Below are 20,959 nucleotides of genomic sequence, written 5' to 3'. Positions count from 1 at the left end.
TCGACAGCCCTCACAACATTGTTCACTTCGCACTCACAATCTAGGATCACAAATCTGAGAATCGCAATCGATAACACAAAAAGGGCAACATGTCAAGCAACATCTTCATCGCCGAGATGAAGAGCCTCGGTGACGAGCTAGCTGCGGCCGGTCGTTCGTTGTCTGACCTTGAGATGGGGGACTACATCCTCGTAGGGCTTGATTGGGACTATGATCCCATCATTGTTGCGGTCGGCACTATCAAGAATTCAATTACTGTTGATGATCTCTTCTCCAAGATCTCTTCTCCAAGATCTCATAGAGGATGGAGATGTTCGGCGATGGGCCAACTGGTTTTCGCTCTTCTACCAACGCTATGTAGATAGGGCGTGGGCAAACTCACACCAGAGGAGGCCGTGGGCAAGGGAACCTTGGGCGCGGTCGTGGTGATCGCCCCTCTCACTCTCCTGCTCGCGGAGGCGGTGGCGGTGGCTATCAACAATGTCAACGACAACCACCACCACAACAGCAACAACAACATCAGGGAGATTATCCTGAATGCCAAATCTACTACAAATGCCATGCTGGCGGTGCAAGGGCCTGCTGGCATCTCTATGAGGAGGATCATGAAGAAAAGAAGAAGGCCAACCTCCTCACCAACTCCTGCGGGATTGATACAAATTGGTATCCAGATTCTGGAGCCACTAAGCACATCACGGGGGAACTCGACAAGTTAACGATGCGAGAAAGGTACCGCGGAGGTGACCAAGTGCACACGGCAAGTGGAACCGGTATGGATATTACTCACATTGGTAACTCAATTGTTAAAACCCCCATAAAATGTTGGAGATATGCCCTAGAGGTAATCATGTATGATGATATTTCCTATGTGTTTATGAATAAAGATAGTCCTTGGACATTATCAATAATGTGTATCAATAAGTATGTGACTTGTTTCTGGGACTATGCATTATATGATGACTGTCCTAAAAGATCCCTAGTCGAAAGGACTGTGTGGACGCGTAGCTGACTAGACTAGCATAGACACGGTCGATGGCTTGGTCTCACTAGCCATGGAGCATTGGATTCTAACCAGATAATATGGACTCGGAAGGATCTGGTCGGATTTGACGTAGTCGGATCTGACTTGAGATAAGGTCCGAGTCGGACAGACCCAACTATGAGACGCGGCGATATGTTATCACTGAGTCTCTAGTACAACATACGTTATATATCCTAAGACCTGAGCTAGCGCATGTACTCGGGATGGTGACAGACTTGCTTTGGGCAAACCAAATGCTGCTCTGTGACTGGGTAGTTACAATGGTAGGTTTCAGGCTTGTCCAGACCCATGCTGCGAGACATGGTCAAGCAAGATGGAATTTGCCCCTCCGATCAGGAGAGATATACTATGGGACCCTCGTGTGTTCCGACCAAGATAAGCATGGCCATGCGATTAGGTTTATGAGATAATCCGGTTTGTGGTCGGCATCACTCGAATGAGAAAGACATCCATTGGTGCTTCTCCGATGATGCGTGAGTAGTTCTTTGTAGACATACGGATCCGTAGTTAGTAGCTAGATGGCTTCCTCTCTCTCGTTTGATTCTCAATATAATGATCTCTTGGAGATCCATATGATGTAACTCTTTTTGTGGTGCGTTTGTTGGGATCCAATGAACTTTGAGGTTATGATCAGATCTATCTTTTTATCCATGTAACTCTTTGCCTATCTCTAGCCGCCGTTACCCGAAAGGGATTGACAACCCCTTTAACATGTCAGGTTGCGAGTATTTGTTATTTGTGTGCAAGTGTTGTTCACGTATTGTTGCATGGTTCTCCTACTGGTTCGATAACCTTGGTCTCGTCACTGAGGGAAATACCTACCGTTGTTGTGTTGCATCATCCCTTCCTCTTTGGGGAAATACCGACGTAGTTCAAGCCAACATCAAAAGGAATTTCTAGCGCCGTTGCCTGGGAGACATCATCAACATCTACCATGTCCCTAATCACAAACCTTATCTCCTTGCGATTTACATTATTTGCCATTTACCTCTCGTTTTCCTCTCCCCCACTTCACAAAAATTTGCCATTTTATTCGCCCTCTTTTTCATTCGTCATTTTTTTGTCAGATCTATTTTTGAGTGCAATCTTGTCACGTAGTCACAATGACTCAAGTGAACACCAAGTTGTGTGATTTATCAAATACCAACAACAATGATTTTATATGCACTCTGATTGCTCCTCCCTCCTCTAGTGCGGACTCTTGTGGTATTAATACCGCTTTGCTGGATCTTGTTATGAAAGATCAATTTTCCGGTACTCCTAATGAGGATGTCGCCTCCCATCTTAACACATTCGTAGAATTATGCGATATGCAAAAGAAAAAAGATGTGGACAATGACATTGTGAAGTTGAAATTATTCCTGTTTTCTTTGCAAGATCATGCAAAATTTTGGTTTTCTTCGTTGCCTCGCAATAGTATCGATTCTTGGAATAAGTGCAAACATGCTTTTATCACTAAGTATTTTCCGCCCGCAAAAATTATTTCCCTTAGAACCCAGATCATGAATTTCAAGCAACTTTAACATGAGCATGTTGCACAATCTTGGGAAAGGATGAAATTTATGCTAAGGAATTGCCCAACTCATGGGTTAAATCTTTACCAAAAAAATATGCGGGATTTAATTTATTTTCTAGAAATCTTTTAGATTCCGCCGTGGGTGGTACTTTTATGGAAATTAATTAGGGTGAAGCTACCAAATTGCTTGATAATATTATGGCAAATTATTCACAATCGCATACCAAAAGAGCTCCTACTAGTAAAAAAAGTTAATTCGGTTGAAGAAATTTCTTCTTTGAGTGAAAAAGTTGATGCTCTTATGAAATTGGTTGCCAATAAAAGTGCTCCTATTGATTTTAATTATGTGCCTTTGTCTACTTGGATTGAGCAAAATAGTGATGCCATAGATGTGAATTTTATCTCGCGAAACCATTTCAATAACAATGCTTATAGAGGAAATTTTAATTCTAGGCCTTTTCCTAGTAACTCCTCTAATAATTATGGTAATTCATATGGTAATCCTTATTATAATAATAATAATAATAATAGTAACACCTATGATCTTGAGAATAATATTAAAGAATTTATCAATACGCCAAAAAAATTCAATGCTACAATAGAGGAAAAGTTGAATAAGGTTGACGATATATCTAGAAGCATTGATAGAATTTCTCATGATGTAGAAAATCTCAAGTTGAAAGTTTTTGTGCCTAAGGTAGAAGAATCAATTAAAGCTCTTTATGTTTCTATGGATGAAAGTAAGAAATGAACCTTATGCTTAGAGCTAGAAGAGAATTTTTAGAAAAAGCATTTTCTGGTGATTATTTTCATAAAAGTGATGAAGATCTTAAAACAATTGGTGTTTCTTATGTTGATTCCTTACTTAGTAAAATTAAGATTGATGAAAAGGGGACTGGAGAAGAGTCAACTTTAGTAAGAAGGCGTCCCAAAAATTTAGAGGGTGAAAATCTTGTTGAGAAAATTGATAAAAGTGGGTTTGAAGAGGTCAAGACTTTAACTAGTGATGTGCCCACTCTTTTGGATTTCAAAGACTTCAATTATGATAGTTGATCTTTGATTGGTTGTATTTATTTGTTTCAATCCATGATTAATTCATTCCATGCTTATTAACAAAATAAAGGTCTTACTAAAGATATTGTCGATGCTACGATGAAAGCTTTGGAAGAAAAGTTGGAATTAGAAGTTTCAATTCCTAGAAAATTACATGATGAGTGGGAACCTACTATCAATGTCAAGATTAAAAATTATGAATGTTTTTCTTTATGTGACTTGGGTGCTAGTGTTTCTACAATTCCAAAATATTTATGTGTTGTGCTTGGTCTTATCGATCTTGAAGAATGTTCTTTAGCACTTGGCGGATTCTACTATTAAAAAGCCTATGGGAAGAATTAATGATGTTCTTATTCTCGCAAATACGAATTATGTGCCCATATATTTTATTGTTCTTGATATTGATAGCAATCCGTCTTGTCCAATTATTCTTGGTAGACCATTTTTACGTACTATTGGTGCCGTGATTGATATGAAAGAAGGCAATATTAAGTTTCAGTTTCCACTAAGGAAGGGTATGTTACACTTCCCTAGAACAAGAATTAGGCCTCCATATGAATCAATCATAAGGGCATCTTATGGATCTAGAAACACAGATGACAATACTTAGATCCTTGCCTTATGCCTAGCTAAGGGCGTAAAACAATAATGCTTGTTGGGAGGCAACCCAATGAATAAATTTTATTTTTGCTTTTTTCTTTCTGTTGTTGAGTGTTTACACAATTATGCTACTGTTATGATTGTGTTTTTTTAATTTTAATTAGTGATTGTGCCAAGCTAAGCCTTTAGGATCTTCTTGGGTGATAGTTGATTTGATCTTGTTGAAAATTAGAAACTTTTGCGTTCAGAAAAATAATTTTCAAAAATCACACAAACATGTTTTTTCTCTTAATGTTTTACACAAGATTGATATAAAAAATTCCTAGGTTGTCCTAAGTGTCCAGAAATTTTAGAGGTACAAAAGTTTTTGAAGTTTTCAGATTGCTACAAACTGTTCTGTTTTTGACAGATTCTGTTTTCTTTGCGTTGTGTGCTTGTTTTGATGATTCTATGGTTTTATCTGATGAGTTTTGGCCATATAAAAGTTGGAATAAAGTATATATAATTCAAGAATAATATATGAATTGGTTTGATACAGTACTTATAATAGTGATTTGCTTCCTGATACTAACGGATGTCACGAAAGTTTTGTTGAGTTTTGTGTGATTGAAGTTTTCAAGTTTTGGGTGATGATTCGATGGATGAAGGAATAAGGAGTAAGAAGAGCCTAATCTTGGGGATGACCATGGCATCCCAAGCTATTATCCAAAGAGAATCAAGCAACTAAGCTTGGGGATGCCCCAAGTGGCATCCCCTCTTTCTTCTAACGACCATCGGTATTTTACTCGAAGCTATATTTTTACTCATCACATACTATGAGTTTTGCTTGGAGCGTCTTGTATGATATGAGCCTTTGCTTGTTTTGCTTTTTTTATAAGTCATGAATCCTTGCTGGACACACCTATTTGAGAGAGCCAAAATTATGCCATGACTTGTTAGAATTGCTCTCTATGCTTCACTTAAATCTTTATGAGATATGGAATCGTTCTAGTGCTTCACTTATATCTTTTTGAGCACGGTGTCCCTAAGTATTTTTGAAGAAATGTTCTCTTGCTTCACTTAGATTTGTTTGAGAGTTATTAATTTTTTTGAAGAAATTCTCTCTTGCTTCATTTAAATTAATTTGAGAGAAAGAAATATTATGCTCATGATATTCACTTATATTTGTTTGAGCTTATCAAAAGCAACATATGGAAATTAGTTCCAAAGTGATAGATATCCAAGAAGGATATAATAAAAACTTTCATGAAGATCATTGGACAAAATAAACTTGATTCCTTGTAATAGTTTTGAGATATGATGATGTGATATGTGAGTCATGTTGATGAGTAATTATGCTTTAGTAAGAATATTAGCGTTAAGGTTTGTGATTCCCTATGCAAGCACGAAAGTCAATAGTCATGCAATGAAATTATATCTTACTTGTGGTGCATTATTCGATGTTAATTATGCTTAATACTCTCTTATGAGATTTTTTGTTTCTTCGTTGGTCGCTTCTCGGTCTTTTGCTAGCCTTCATTTTGCACTAAGTATGATCACTACTTGTGCATCCAAAATCCTTAAACCTAGTTTTGCCACATGAGTCCACTATACCTACCTATATGTGGTATTCTTTTACCGTTCTAAGCAAATTTGTATGTGCCATCTCTAATTTTGAAAATAAACTTCTCTTTTGTATGCCTGTACCGCTCACGAGGCAGTGAGGGGTGGCCAATATTTTCCATGATAGATGTGTTATTCTCACGATGAGTGTTTATTCACTTGTCATTGCACGAGAGTAAGGCAAAGGTATTCACTACTAGGGAAACCCTAGTAGTAGCGCTTGAAATATGCATAGCAGTAGCGCTCGAAATATGCATAGCAGTAGCGCTGGGTCCAGCGCTACTGCTACCGCGCTACAGCTAAGTTGTAGCAGTAGCGCTAGTACGGGCAGCGCTACTGGTAAGTATTGTTAGCAGTAGTGCTTCCCGGACCAGCGCTACTGATAACTATCTGTAGAGCTTGTTCAGATGAAGCGCTGCTGCTAAGCCAGCGGTTCTAGTAGGTGCTTTTCAGCGCTACTGCTAATATTCCTGCTTTCACATATTTGCACCCCCTCTGTGTATTTGTGATGTATTTATACAGGCTCTATACAATAGTTTCATCACATCATACTAAACATACACTATTCTCACATATCATAGACATATAGTAGTCTCGTCATACCATCATCATCATCATCATTCAACACAAATATCATCACATCTCAAAAATAGCGATACACAAGTGCGATCATGCCATGTCTCGAATAAGTGCAACTGCATGGTCATGGCACACACACAAGTTTCATCATCTCTATCTAAACCATGATGTAGAAGAGAAGAGCGATCAGCATGAGCAAGAGCTCGACTATGTAGTACCGGCGGTCCCGCCCCTGCTCATGCTGGAGTGTCCACCTCAAGTAACTACTTTCCGCTTCGGCTCTGGTGTCGAACCCTCTGTGGCTAGCACCCGGGTACCTGTGCACCTGGGCCTGAGCGGTTGGCTAGTGGTCATAGACTCATGGAACCCTCTCAACGTACACGGCATAGTAGTCCTTCGCCATCTCTGATCTATGTACCTGCATCGTGAGTTGATGAATTGAACGGTAATATGAAACTAATGTACTTAAGAAAACAAAGAGGCATAATTAGCAAAATACAGGCAACCAATATTAAACATAAATGACGAAGTTCCTCATACCCAAACTAATTAACTAGAGCGATCTACGCTAGTTCAAAACCACGGTTCAGTTACATCACATAGTTTCGCCATGCATGAATTCAAAGTTTTGCCATAGAAAGACAGTAGTGACACATTGTCATCGACAATCAGTCATCCATGTCAGTGGTCCAATCTTCATAGTCAGGGAGGAAGCACCCAAGCTTCTTGAAAGGCTTCAGGTCCAGACGTTAAGCGAGTACCAATGCTCGGACATCTTCCCGCGTGATTGGCCCATGGTAGAACATCCATGTTGGTTCGAGGACCTGCTTCATGATCACTTGGGCAAGTTCACACTGTACGTGATAAAACTCAGCTCTGATTCAATGATCCGGTGTCTTTCCTATGCTTGTGGCCCAGTTGACAATCTCGGCATTGTTGGTAGTAGTTGACATGCGAAGGCGTTGATTTTCCCTTCTGTACTCGAGCAGGTGATGCATGAGGTAGAATCCATCAGCCATACTAGCGTGCAGTTGCTGGATGCAACAGAAGTCGGTCTTATGACCGAAAGCCAAGCCGCGATTCTTGTACTTTTTCACCTTGATATATCCACCAAACAGGCTGAAGGTTAATAGGGCACTATCTAGAACACTCTTATGTGCTTGTAATCCTTTTTCCTGAGGTTCTTCGATGAGTCCAAGTACATAGCATGGGAGTATTCCGGGTACAGAACGATGAGGACGGCACCCCCCCCCTAGAGCAAATTAAGTGCACCTCAAATTAGCCTCCATGCTTGCAAAGGAATGATTAACACTTATGAAAGGATATGTGCGGATGACTTGCGTGGGATGATAAGGCAAGAGAATCGCTCCCTTGCCCTTATTAGCGATCATGAAGTCGCCGAGGTACTTGCTCGCATAGTCACGATGCTCTTTGCAAACTGCCAAGAAGCTCTCGTGCATATAGAACGGGTCCGCGATGCAGGTATATTTTATGTTCTCGATCCTGATGAAGTAGTTGAGATACAGCGCATACATCTGGATGAACTGGAAATCCAGCTTGGTCATGTGGAACATGTCATAGATGTAGTCAAATCGCAGGATGAACTTATTCACGAGCCATCTCTCGACGTACAACTTCCCACCCGGCACCTGAGCCGCGTAAAGCTGGTATCCTGGTTTTTCCGAGATGAGAAGGCTTTTCTCTTTGGCTAGCACATCTTCATGGAGTCTCTTTAGATCATTGTTCAGTATGTGCTCTAGCGCTTTCGCATGTAGGATCGGTTCGCCGGTGACATGGAAACGCTTCGCACCTTCGACAGGTATTCTGTCTACCACCCGGGGCTTCAGAGGAGGCTGGCTTCTTGAAGCAGCTCTAGCGCCCTTAGGGCCTTTCCTGTCCGGTCTCCTCCTTTGCTTCTTGACGGGTGGCGGTAGTGAGCCCATCATACCTTCCCTAACCACCACCCCCAGTGTCGTTGGGCTAATTAGTGGACGGCCCTCGGGGGGTTCTAGGTACAGGCGGCATCTGGAGGCGTCTCCTGGAGGATCGCTTGAAAAGAGACTTTTTGCATTCCACCTTAGGACGTTCCGGCTCCGGCAAATCAGGCAGCATCAAGTCATCATCTCCATGCTCATAGCCTGAGTCTTCTTCGTCCTGAGCCATCAATCCTTCATCATCATAGGCGGTATTGAAATACTTGTCTGGGTCATTATCATCATCCTCCATGTCATCATCAACATTTGCTTCTTCGACAGCGGGGGCGACATGATCTGGCACTAATGGAGGCTCTCCCTCACGTCGTCCACTATCACCCGCCACGACAGGTGCAGGTAATTTGGTAGGTGGGGTAGTGTTCATACCTTCTTGAGAAGGCGGCATTGACGTGATACTGGGCGCCTCGAGATGAAGAAGAGACTTCGGCCAAGGCAAGAACCAGCTCTTGCATGCGCCAATCATCTTAGGGGTCTCATCGTCATCGACTGGTACCGGAGGAGGCAAATCCTCGAAGCCCGCTAAGACACTGGCCATGTTAACCTTGAAGACGCCATCGGGCATCTCTCGGTTGTGGAACATGCGGTCCTTCGGCTTCACGATCGTTGCCTTTCCCACGGCCACCTTCTGGCCCTTGATGCCGTAGAGTAGGGTGCACTGGGTGTCGTCGGCCTACGAAGGAGACATGTCTGCGAAGTCAAACATCCGAAAGGCAACTGAAATGGAAGACTATAGACATTCTGGTGAAAATGGTATGACGCGTAATTACCGTGAGGGCGTCGAGCTCAGCGAGCGGTGAAGGCCCGCCAAGCATGCAAGAGACAGAGGTCAGGCTGCTATGGACAGAAATGGGACCTTCTTCGGTTGCTTGAGCACATGTTGGTGCTGTGGTGTTCGCCGAATTGCTCCCGACAAAGCTGGGAAGGGGACAGTCCTCCGGTCGTGCATTTGGATTGTTCTTCGACCAATCGAAAATTGCCGGAATCAAGTATTGTACCGCGTCAGTAACAGCTACATTGACAAGCCCGACCAACTCTTCTTTGGTCTCTGCTTTGGTCTTATTGACCGCAATCGCAACCTTCTCGTCGATGGTCTGCTGAATGACGACCGACTGTCTCTTCTTTCTTTTCTCTGGCTCCTCGCGGCAGCACGTCTTCCACGAGGCGCCATCTGTGACACCGTGCACACGTCCATTGGACGGCGGCTTGACCACCGGGACCTTTTTCAGTATGTTTAGGGCCCGGTTGAATGGGGTGTCCCACTTGGGCCTCGCCAACGACCATGACGACTCGTCGCTTTTGGCTGCCTTTTGGTGCTGCTCTTTCTGCAAAAGGAACATCGATGGTTTACTAATGTGAAGTCGAATTGATTGGAATCTAATATGATAATGTGTTAATATAACAATTAACAGAAGTCTCATGAACTCCCTTGTGTTCGGGTCCGTGTAAAAGATCTTTTTGACTTTGTCCCACTTGTACTGGCCCCTGGTCCAGTCATGCTCCAGCGGGTCGGTGAACTCCGCCAAGGGGTCTGGGATTCCGTGAGTTTCACGTTTGGCGTCCTCCTTGTCCCATACATGCCTCTTCCCCTCATAACCACGGCTTCCGAGGCGGTGGGGAGGCGTGTTCCTGGCCTGGAGTGCCTTCATTTTCTCCGACCTTGCCTTGACTTCTTCTTTACCGCAATTCTCCTTGAATTTTGCAAAGTCCTCTTCCAATATTGACGGATTATCAGCATGAATCTTGGACCACGGTTCATTCTTCGCAATCACTTTTTTCACACGAACTTTCCAGGAGGACAAGTCGTTGGTGAATTTCATCATCGCCTTGTCATTTATCTTTGTCATGGAGACGTTGTCCCACGGCTCTTTATGTTTGCCTTCATCTCGGTCGGGGAACAGGAACCTATTGTGCAACTTCTTTAGGAGCATGCGCTCCATATGTGGTATCTGCTTCAACCTCTCATCGTTAATGTTGGCCGTTTTCCTGAGGATGCATCCAAGTTGATTGCCCCAGCACGAGCACGCTTCCTCCAGCGCCGTTCGCTCTAACTTCTTGGGGTGCATCTCCGTGACCACAATTTGTCTCATGCCAAGCTCGTTTGGTCTTAGTGTCCTCTTCTTCTTCGGTGCTTTACCGGCTACAACAGCATCGTTGCCAGTCTTGGGGTGGTGTCGGTCCCGGTGCCAGTGCTGGTGCCGATGTCGGGGTTGGTGCCACTGCCGCCACCATGCAACCCCATCTGGTGTTCGTCCAGGTAATCGAGATAGTGATTTGCTACCTCCATGGGGTCTGCGAAGAGAGCAAAACCCACGACTTCGGCGTCGATAGACATGTCTCCTATTCAACAATTATAAATAAAAGATATAATGAAGAGAAAAAAGGGGCCTATATTTGGTTGAAATGTTTATTGATTCCCCTTCCGGCAAATCTCGGGTACTCCATATGTCCTAGTTTCTACCACAAGTCATGCCGAAAATCACGGAAATTTTCGGCATGACCTGTGCTAAAAAGTGGACATATGGAGCGCCTGAATTTGCCGGAACGGAAATGAATCAACATTCCGGCAAAACATAGGCCACTTGGATATTTTCAGACAATTGGCACAAGTTCATATAACAGATTTGATGCTATCTCAAGAGAACATGGCAAAATCATATGACAGATTTCCAGGACTTAGCAAATTAACCAAGTGTTAAAAACAGCAACATTGTATAGGCTATATTCTTCTAAAACATCATCTATAGTTTTATTAGCTACTAGTTTTTATTTTCTACTGTTTTTTAGTTTTTATTTGCTACTATTTTTTCCTAAATGATCTCTCTCTCTCCCTCTCTCTCTCTCTCTCTGCTACTAACCCTAACTAATTAGCTATTGCATTAGCTACTGCCCTAAACAAATTTGCCCTAGATATATTTGCTACTGCCCTAATTAGCTACTGTTTTTTATAAATTTTTGCTACTATTTTTTATAGCTAATTTAAATCGCTACAAAAACTAATTAGCTACTGTTTTTTATAAATTGTAGCTACTGTGTTTTATACCTACAAAAACCAATTTGCTACTGTTTTTTATTTATAGCTATTTTATATACCCTAAACTAAATTGCCCGAAAGTAAATTGCCCTAAAATAAATTGCCCTAAACCAAATTGCTCTCTCTCTCTCTCTCTGCTACATCTCCTAGCTAGGGTTCATACATCCAACACTTAGGTACGCTAAATTCAAATTAGAGAGAGAGCAGAGAGAGAGAAAGAGAGAGAGAAAGAGAGAGAGAGAGAGAGAGAGAGAGAGAGAGAGAGAGAGGAGGGCAGGGGAGAGGAGAGGGAGAGGCTTACGGGGCGGTGGAGAGGGGCGGCGGCGTCGAGGTCGAGGGCGGAGCCAGCTAGGTCGACGGCTGGCGTAGGGGTGATGGTCGGCGAGGTCGAGGTTGGGCGCAGGGGCGATGGCCGGCAAGGTCGAGGGTGGCCACATGGGCAACGGCTGGCGAGGTGGAGGGCGGGTGCAGGGGCGACGGCTGGCAGCGGCAAGGTCGAGGGCGTCGATGGCGGGCGTAGGGGCGAGGTGGAGATGGGGGGGGGAAGAGACTTGGTGAAATTTTGAGCCCGCGCGGGGGTAAACTCAAAATAGCGGTAGCGCTTGTTTACAAAGCAGGGCTATTGCTATCTTTTCCAATTATTTTTTTTTAATTCTAAAATACTTAGCTATAGCGCTGGTCCACAGACAAGCGCTACTGCTATTTTTCTTTTCTTTTTATTATTTTCCTTTTCTAGTTTTTAGTTTTCTTTTCTTTTATTATTTTCCTTTTCTAGTTTTTAGTTTTCTTTTCTTTTATTATTTTCCTTTTCTTTTTAGTTTACTTTTCTTTTTCTTTTGTATTGCTCCCTTTTGTTTTTGTTTTTTTTTTGTTTTTCTCCCGACGACGGCGTCTCCCTCTCCCACACTGCGCGAATATCACTTGAACCATGCATGTGGTGGTAACATGTCAGTTGACCGATAACGATTACTTAAGTGTGTACACAAAGTAGGTACTTATATATAAATGATGGCTTCTGATCAGCTGCGTCGATGACGTTTCACATTGAGCTTCTTGCCTTTCTTGTTCGTTGCCGAATAATTGAGCCCCCTCCTCGTGACTTTTCGGAAACCATGGAGTACGATCTTTCTTAGGTAATCTAGAATTGATTCTTCTTTTCACGTATGCTTCATCGTCATCGTCATCTTCCCTCATCGGGTTGCCGTATTGGTCGTAGTCTTCCTCGTTGGCGACTCCATCCATTCCGACAATGCACCTTTTGGATCTCCTCACGACAACAAGGCTGGGATTGGCTGGGTCGGTTATGAAGAAGCATTGTGTTACGTGCTTAGTGTGTACCCATGGCTCATTTTTGGCGATGACGTTAACATTCACGGGAGTGCTCTTCGCGTCAGGTATAGACATTGTGGTGAAATACTTTTTTTCTCTTACGATGTCCTTGGCCCATCTGACACAAAACATCGTCGCATCGTTCATTCCAGCATAGTCAAGCTCCCAGATCTCTTCGACCCTTCCGTAAAATCTTTCAGTTGTGCCGTTGGTGTCGGTCACGCATTCAATTGTCACCCCGGAGTTCTGGTAATCATTGTCCATGTATTTGGCCTCCGTGTAGAACATGTACCCATTGATATCGTAGGAGTGATAGGTTGCGAGCTTGGGTGTGGGGCCATGTCCTAAGGCGTGTATGAGCAATCCGTCCACACTGCCCTCTTCTGGGGGATTTTCAAGAACTTGCTCTTTGAACTAACGCAAGAAAGTGGCGTTGTGCTCTACAGTAACTTTGTCGTCCGTCTTGAGCATCCCTTTATCACAGTAATTCTTTGCAATGCTTTCTTTGTGCCGTGCCACATAATCATCTACCACATCGAGGTGTTGTCGCACTACTAAGTTAGCCCTGTCAAAGTCGTTCCATCGATCCGAGTAGTCCACGTGCAATTCCCTTCGGCCGTTGTTGTGACCATCTCCGTCGAGCTTCCCATCGTGCTTCTTGACGGGCAAACCAACAACAGGGTCTCCGACGCCTATATAATTCTCGCAAAAGGAGACGCACTCATGCGTCAGATACCCCTGGACGATGCTCCCTTCAGGACGGGACATGTTACGAACGAATCCTTTGATGACCCCATTCATACTCTGGAATAGCATCATGCTATGAAGAAATGTTGGACCGAGGTCAATTATGTCGTCCATGATGTGGACACACAGATGCACCATGACATCAAAGAACGCGGGTGGGAAGTACATCTCAAGCTCACATAGTATGACAACGATCTCTTCCTATAGCCTTCGGAGCTGCTTCACACTTATGGACTTTCGAGAGATAACATTGAAGAAGTTGCAGAGACCAGTAAGCGTGTCATGGACGTGCTTCTCCATTATCCCTCTAATGGCAACCAGGAGTATCTGCGTCATCATTGTTGGGGAACATAGTAATTTCAAAAAAAATCCTATGCACACGCAAGGATCATGGTGATGCATAGCAACGAGAGGGGAGAGTGTTGTCCATGTACCCTCATAGACCGAAAGCGGAAGCGTTAGAACAACGCGGTTGATGTAGTCGTACGTCTTCACGATCCGATCGATCCATGTACCGAACGTACGGCACCTCCGAGTTCAACACACGTTCGGCTCGATGACGATCCCCAGACTCCGATCCAGCAGGGTGTCGGGGATGAGTTCCGTCAGCACGACGGCGTGGTGACGGTGATGATGTTCTACCGACGCAGGGCTTCGCCTAAGCACCGCAACGATATGACCGAGGTGGAATATGGTGGAGGGGGGCACCGCACACGGCTAAAGAACGATCACGAAGATCAACTTGTGTGTCTATGGGGTGCCCCCTGCCCCCGTATATAAAGGAGTGGAGGAGGGGGAGGGCCGGCCCTCTCTATGGCGCGCCCTAGGGGAGTCCTACTCCCACCGGGAGTAGGATTCCCCCTTTCCTAGTAGAACTAGGAGCCCTTCCATGTAGTAGGAGTAGGAGAGAAGGAAAGGGAAGAGAGAAGGGAAAGAAGGAGGGGGCGCAGCCCCTCCCCCTAGTACAATTCGGACTAGGCCTTGGGGGGGCGCGCGGCCTGTCCTAGGCAACCCCTCTCTCTTTCCCGTATGGCTCAATAAGGCCCAATACTTCTCCCGGCGAATTCCCTTAACTCTCCGGTACTCTGAAAAATACCCGAATCACTCGGAACCTTTCCGAAGTCCGAATATAGTCGTCCAATATAAAGATCTTTACGTCTCGACCATTTCGAGACTCCTCGTCATGTCCCCGATCTCATCCAGGACTCTGAACTCCTTCGGTACATCAAAACTCATAAACTCATAATAAAACTATCATCGAAACCTTAAGCGTGCGGACCCTACGGGTTCGAGAACTATGTAGACATGACCGAGACACGTCTCCGGTCAATAACCAATAGCGGAACCTGGATGCTCATATTGGCTCCTACATATTCTACGAAGATCTTTATCGGTCAAACCGCATAACAACATATGTTGTTCCTTTTGTCATCGGTATGTTACTTGCCCAAGATTCGATCGTCGGTATCTCAATACCTAGTCCAATCTCGTTACCGGAAAGTCTTTTTACTCGTTACGTAATGCATCATCCCGTAACTAACTCATTAGTTACATTGCTTGCAAGGCTTATAGTGATGTGCATTACCGAGAGGGCCCAGAGATACCTCTCCGACAATCGGAGTGACAAATCCTAATCTCAAAATACGCCAACTCAACATGTACCTTTGGAGACACCTGTAGAGCTCCTTTATAATCAGCCAGTTACGTTGTGACGTTTGGTAGCACACAAAGTGTTCCTCCGAAAAAGGGGAGTTGCATAATCTCATAGTCATAGGAACATGTATAAGTCATGAAGAAAGCTATAGCAACATACTAAACGATCAAGTGCTAAGCTAACGGAATGGGTCAAGTCAATCACATCATTCTCCTAATGATGTGATCCCGTTAATCAAATGACAACTCATGTCTATGGTTAGGAAACATAACCATCTTTAATTAACGAGCTAGTCAAGTAGAGGCATACTAGTGACACTCTGTTTGTCTATGTATTCACACATGTATTATGTTTCCGGTTAATACAATTCTAGCATGAATAATAAACATTTATCATTAAATAAGGAAATAAATAATAACTTTATTATTGCCTCTAGGGAATATTTCCTTCAGGTTCCCACTTGCACTAGAGTCAATAATCTAGTTCATATCGCCATGTGATTTAACATCAATATTCACATCTGTATGTGATTAATACCCATAGTTCACATCGTCATGTGATCAACACCCAAAGGGTTTACTAGAGTCAATAATCTAGTTCACATCGCTATGTGATTAACACCCAAAGAGTACTAAGGTATGATCATGTTTTGCTTGTGAGAGAAGTTTAGTCAACGGGTTTGTCATATTCAGAGTCGTATGTATTTTGCAAATATTCTATGTCCACAATGCTCTGCACGGAGCTACTCTAGCTAATTGCTCCCACTTTCAATATGTATCCAGAATGAGACTTAGAGTCATCTGGATTGGTGTAAAATCTTGCATCGTTGTAACTTTTTACGATGAGCTATTTTATCACTTCCATTATCGAGAAATATTTCCTTAGTCCTCACTAAGGATATTCTTAACTGCTATCCAGTGATCTACTCTTAGATCAAAATTGTACTCCCTTGCCAAACTCAGAGCAAGGTATACAATAGGTCTGGTACATAGCATAGCATACTTTATAGAACCTATGACTGAGGCATAGGGAATGACTTTTCATTCTCTTTCTATTTTCTGCCATATTCGGGTTTTGATTCTTACTCAACTTCACACCTTGCAACACAGGCAAGAACTCCTTCTTTGACTGTTCCATTTTGAATTACTTCAAAATCTTATGAAGGTATGTACTCATTGAAAAATCTTATCAAGCATCTTGATCTATCTCTATAGATCTTGATGCTCAATGTGTAAGCAGCTTCACTGAGGTATTTCATTGAAAAAACTCTTATTCAAGTATCCTTTTATGCTATCCAGAAATTCTATATCATTTCCAAACAACAATATGTCATCTACATATAGTATTTAGAAATGCTACAGAGCTCCCACTCACTTTCTTGTAAATACAGACATCTCCAAAAGTCTGCATAAAACCATATGCTTTGATCAACTTATCAAAGCGTATATTCCAACTCTGAGATGCTTGCACCAGTCCATAGATGGATCGCTGGAGCTTGCACATTTTGTTAGCACCTTTAGGATTGACAAAACCTTCTGGTTGTATCATATACAACTCTTCTTTAACAAATCCATTAAGGAATGTAGTTTTGACATCCATTTGCCGAATTTCATAAAATGTGGCAATTGCTAACATGATTCGGACAGACTTTTAAGCATCGATACGAGTGAGAAAATCTCATTGTATTCAACACCTTGAACTTTGTCAAAAACCTTTTTTGACAAGTCTAGCCTTGTAGATAGTAACACTACTATCAGCGTCCGTTTTCCTCTTGAAGATTCATTTATTTTCTATGGCTTTCCGATCATCGGGCAAGTACCAAAGTACACACTTTGTTCTCATACATGGATCCCATCTCAGATTTCATGGCCTCAAACCATTTGCGGAATCTGGGCTCATCATCGCTTCCTCATAGTTCGTAGGTTCATCATGGTCTAGTAACATGATTTCCAGAATAGGATTACCGTACCACTTTGGTGCGGATCTTAATCTGGAAGATCTACAAAGTTTGGTAGTAACTTGATCTGAAGCTTTATAATCATTATCATTAGCTTCCTCACTAATTGGTGTAGGAATCACTAGAACTGATTTCTGTGATGAACTACTTTCCAATTCGGGAGAAGGTACAATTACCTTATCAAGTTCTACTTTCCTCCCACTACTTCTTTTGAGAGAAACTCCTTCTCTAGAAAGGATCCATTCTTATCAACAAAGATTTTGCTTTTGGATCTGTGATAGTAGGTGTACCCAATAGTTTCCTTTGGGTATTCTATGAAGACGCACTTCTCCGATTTGGGTTCTAGCTTATCAGGTTGAAACTTTTTCACATAAGCATTGTAGCCCCAAACTTTAAGTAACGACAACTTTGGTTTCTTGCTAAACCACAGTTCATAAAACGTCGTTTCAAAGGATTTTGATGGTGCCCTATTTAAAGTGAATGCAGCTGTCTCTAATGCATAACCCTAAAACGATAGTGATAAATCGGTAAGATACATCATAGATCGCACCATATCCAATAAAGAGCAGTTACGACATTCAGACACACCATTACGCTTTGGTGTTCCATGTGGCGTGAGCTGTGAAACTATTCCACATTCTTTATATGAAGGCCAAACTCATAACTCAAATATTCTCCTCCACGATCAGATCGTAGAAACTTTATTTTCTTATTACGATGATTCTCCACTTCACTCTTAAATTCTTTGAACTTTTCAAATGTTTCAGACTTGTGTTTCATTAAGTAGATATACTCATATCTGCTCAAATCATTTGTGAAGGTCAGAAAATAACGATACTCGCCACGAGCATCAACACTCATTGGATCGCATACATCGGTATGTATTATTTCCAACATGTCAGTAGCCCGTTCCATTGTTCCGGAGAACGGAGTTTTAGTCATCTTGCCCAAAAGGCACGGTTTGCAAGCATCAAATGATTCATAACCAAGTGATTCCGAAAAATCCATCTTTATGGAGTTTCTTCATGCGCTTTACACCGATATAACCCAAACGGCAGTGCCACAAATAAGTTGCACTATAATTATTAACTTTGCATCTTTTGGCATCAATATTATGAATATGTGTATCACTACGATCGAGATCCAACAAACTATTTTCATTGGCTGTATGACCATTGAAGGTTTTATTCATGTAAACAGAACAACAATTATTCTCTGACTTTAAATGAATAACTGTATTGCAATAAACATGATCAAATCATATTCATGCTCAACGAAAACGCTAAATAACATTTATTTAGGTTTAACACTTATCCCGAAGGTTTAGGGAGTGTGCGATGATGATCATATCAATCTTGGAACTACTTCCAACACTCATCGTCACTTCCCCTTCAACTAGTCTCTGTTTATTCTGTAACTCCTGTTTCGAGTTACTAATTTTAGCAACTGAACACGTATCAAATACTCAGGGGCTACTATAAACACTAGTAAGGCACACATCAATAACTTGTATATCAAATATACCCTTGTTCACTTTGCCATCCTTCTTATCCACCAAATATTCAGGGCATTTCCGCTTCCAGTGACCATTTCCTTTGCAGTGTAAGCACTCAGTTTCAGGCTTTGGTCCAGCTTTGGGCTTCTTCGCAAGAGTGACAACTTGCTTGTCATTCTACTTGAAGTTCCCTTTCTTTCCCTTTGCCTTTCTCTTGAAACTAGTGGTCTTGTCAATCATCAACACTTGATGCTCTTTCTTGATTTCTACCTTCGTCGATTTCAACATCACGAAGAGCTCAGGAATCGTTTTTGTCATCCCTTGCATAGTATAGTTCATCACGAAGTTCTAGTAACTTGGTGATGGTGACTAGAGAACTCTATCAATCACTATCTTTTCTGGAAGATTAACTCCCACTTGATTCAAGCGATTGTAGTACCCAGACAATCTGAGCACATGCTCACTAGTTGAGCGATTCTCCTCCATCTTTTAGCTATATAACTTGTTGGAGACTTCATATCTCTCAAGGGTATTTGCTTGAAATATTAACTTCAATTCTTGGAACATCTCATATGGTCCATGACGTTCTAAACGTCTTTGAAGTCCCGATTCTATGCCGTTAAGCATGGTGCACTAGACTATCAAGTAGTCATCATATTGAGCTAGCCAAACGTTCATAACGTCTGCATCTGCTCCTGCAATAGGTCTGTCACCTAGCGGTGCGTTAAGGACATAATTCTTCTGTGCAGCAATGAGGATAAACCTCTGATCACGGATCCAATCTGCATCATTGCTACTAACATTTTTCAACACAATTTTCTCTAGGAACATATCAAAATAAACATATGAAAGCAACAACGCGAGCTATTGATCTACAACATAATTTGCAAAATACTACCAGGACTAAGTTCATGATAAATTTAAGTTCAATTAATCATATTACTTAAGAACTCCCACTTAGATAGACATCTCTCTAGTCATCTAAGTGATCACGTGATCCAAATCAACTAAACCATGTCCGATCATCACGTGAGATGGAGTAGTTTTCAATGGTGAACATCACTATGTTGATCATATCTACTATATGATTCACGTTCGACCTTTCGGTCTCCGTGTTCCGAGGCCATATCTGTATATGCTAGGCTCGTCAAGTTTAACCTGAGTATTCCGCGTGTGCAACTGTTTTGCACCCGTTGTATTTGAACGTAGAGCCTATCACACCCGATCATCACGTGGTGTCTCAGCACAAAGAATTTTCGCAATGGTGCATACTCATGGGGAACACTTCTTGATAATTAGTGAGAGATCATCTTAAAATGCTACCGTCAATCAAAGCAAGATAAGATGCATAAAGGATAAACATCACATGCAATCAATATAAGTGATATGATATGGCCATCATAATCTTGTGCTTGTGATCTCCATCTCCGAAGCACCATCGTGATCACCATCGTCACCGGCGCGACACCTTGATCTCCATCGTAGCATCATTGTCGTTACGCCATCTATTGCTTCTACGACTATCGCTACCGCTTAGTGATAAAGTAAAGCAATTACAAGGCGTTTGCATTTCATACAATAAAGCGACAACCATATGGCTCCAGCCAGTTGCCGATAACTTCGATTACAAAACATGATCATCTCATACAATAAAATATAGCATCACGTATTGACCATATCACATCACAACATGCCCTGCAAAAACAAGTTAGACGTCCTCTACTTTGTTGTTGCAAATTTTACGTGGCTGCTACAGGTTGAGCAAGAACCGTTCTTACCTACGCATCAAAACCACAACGATAGTTTGTCAAGTTAGTGTTGTTTTAACCTTCGAAAGGACCAGGCGTAGCCACACTTGGTTCAACTAAAGTTGGAGAAACAGACACCTGCTAGTCACCTGTGTGCAAAGCACGGCGGTAAAACCAGTCTCGCGTAAGCGTACACGTAATGTCGGTCCGGGCCGCTTCATCCAACAATACCGCTGAACCAAAGTATGACATGCTGGTAAGCAGTATGACTTGTATCGCCCACAACTCACTTGTGTTCTACTCGTGCATATAACATCTACGCATAAAACCTGGCTCGGATGCCACTGTTGGGGAACGTAGTAATTTCAAAAAAATTCCTACGCACACGCAAGGATCATGGTGATGCATAGCAACGAGAGGGGAGAGTGTTGTCCACGTACCCTCATAGACCGAAAGCGGAAGCATTAGAACAATGCAGTTGATGTAGTCGTAAGTCTTCACGATCCGACCGATCCAAGTACGGAACGTACAGCACCTCCGAGTTCAGCACACGTTGAGCTCGATGACGATCCCTGGACTCCGATCCAGCAGGGTGTCGGGGATGAGTTCCGT

This window comes from Triticum dicoccoides, chromosome 2A (assembly GCF_002162155.2).
Source record: "Triticum dicoccoides isolate Atlit2015 ecotype Zavitan chromosome 2A, WEW_v2.0, whole genome shotgun sequence".
NCBI lineage: Eukaryota > Viridiplantae > Streptophyta > Magnoliopsida > Poales > Poaceae > Triticum > Triticum dicoccoides.
The sequence above is the reverse complement of the archived record's forward strand: the minus strand, read 5'-3'. Positions refer to the sequence as shown.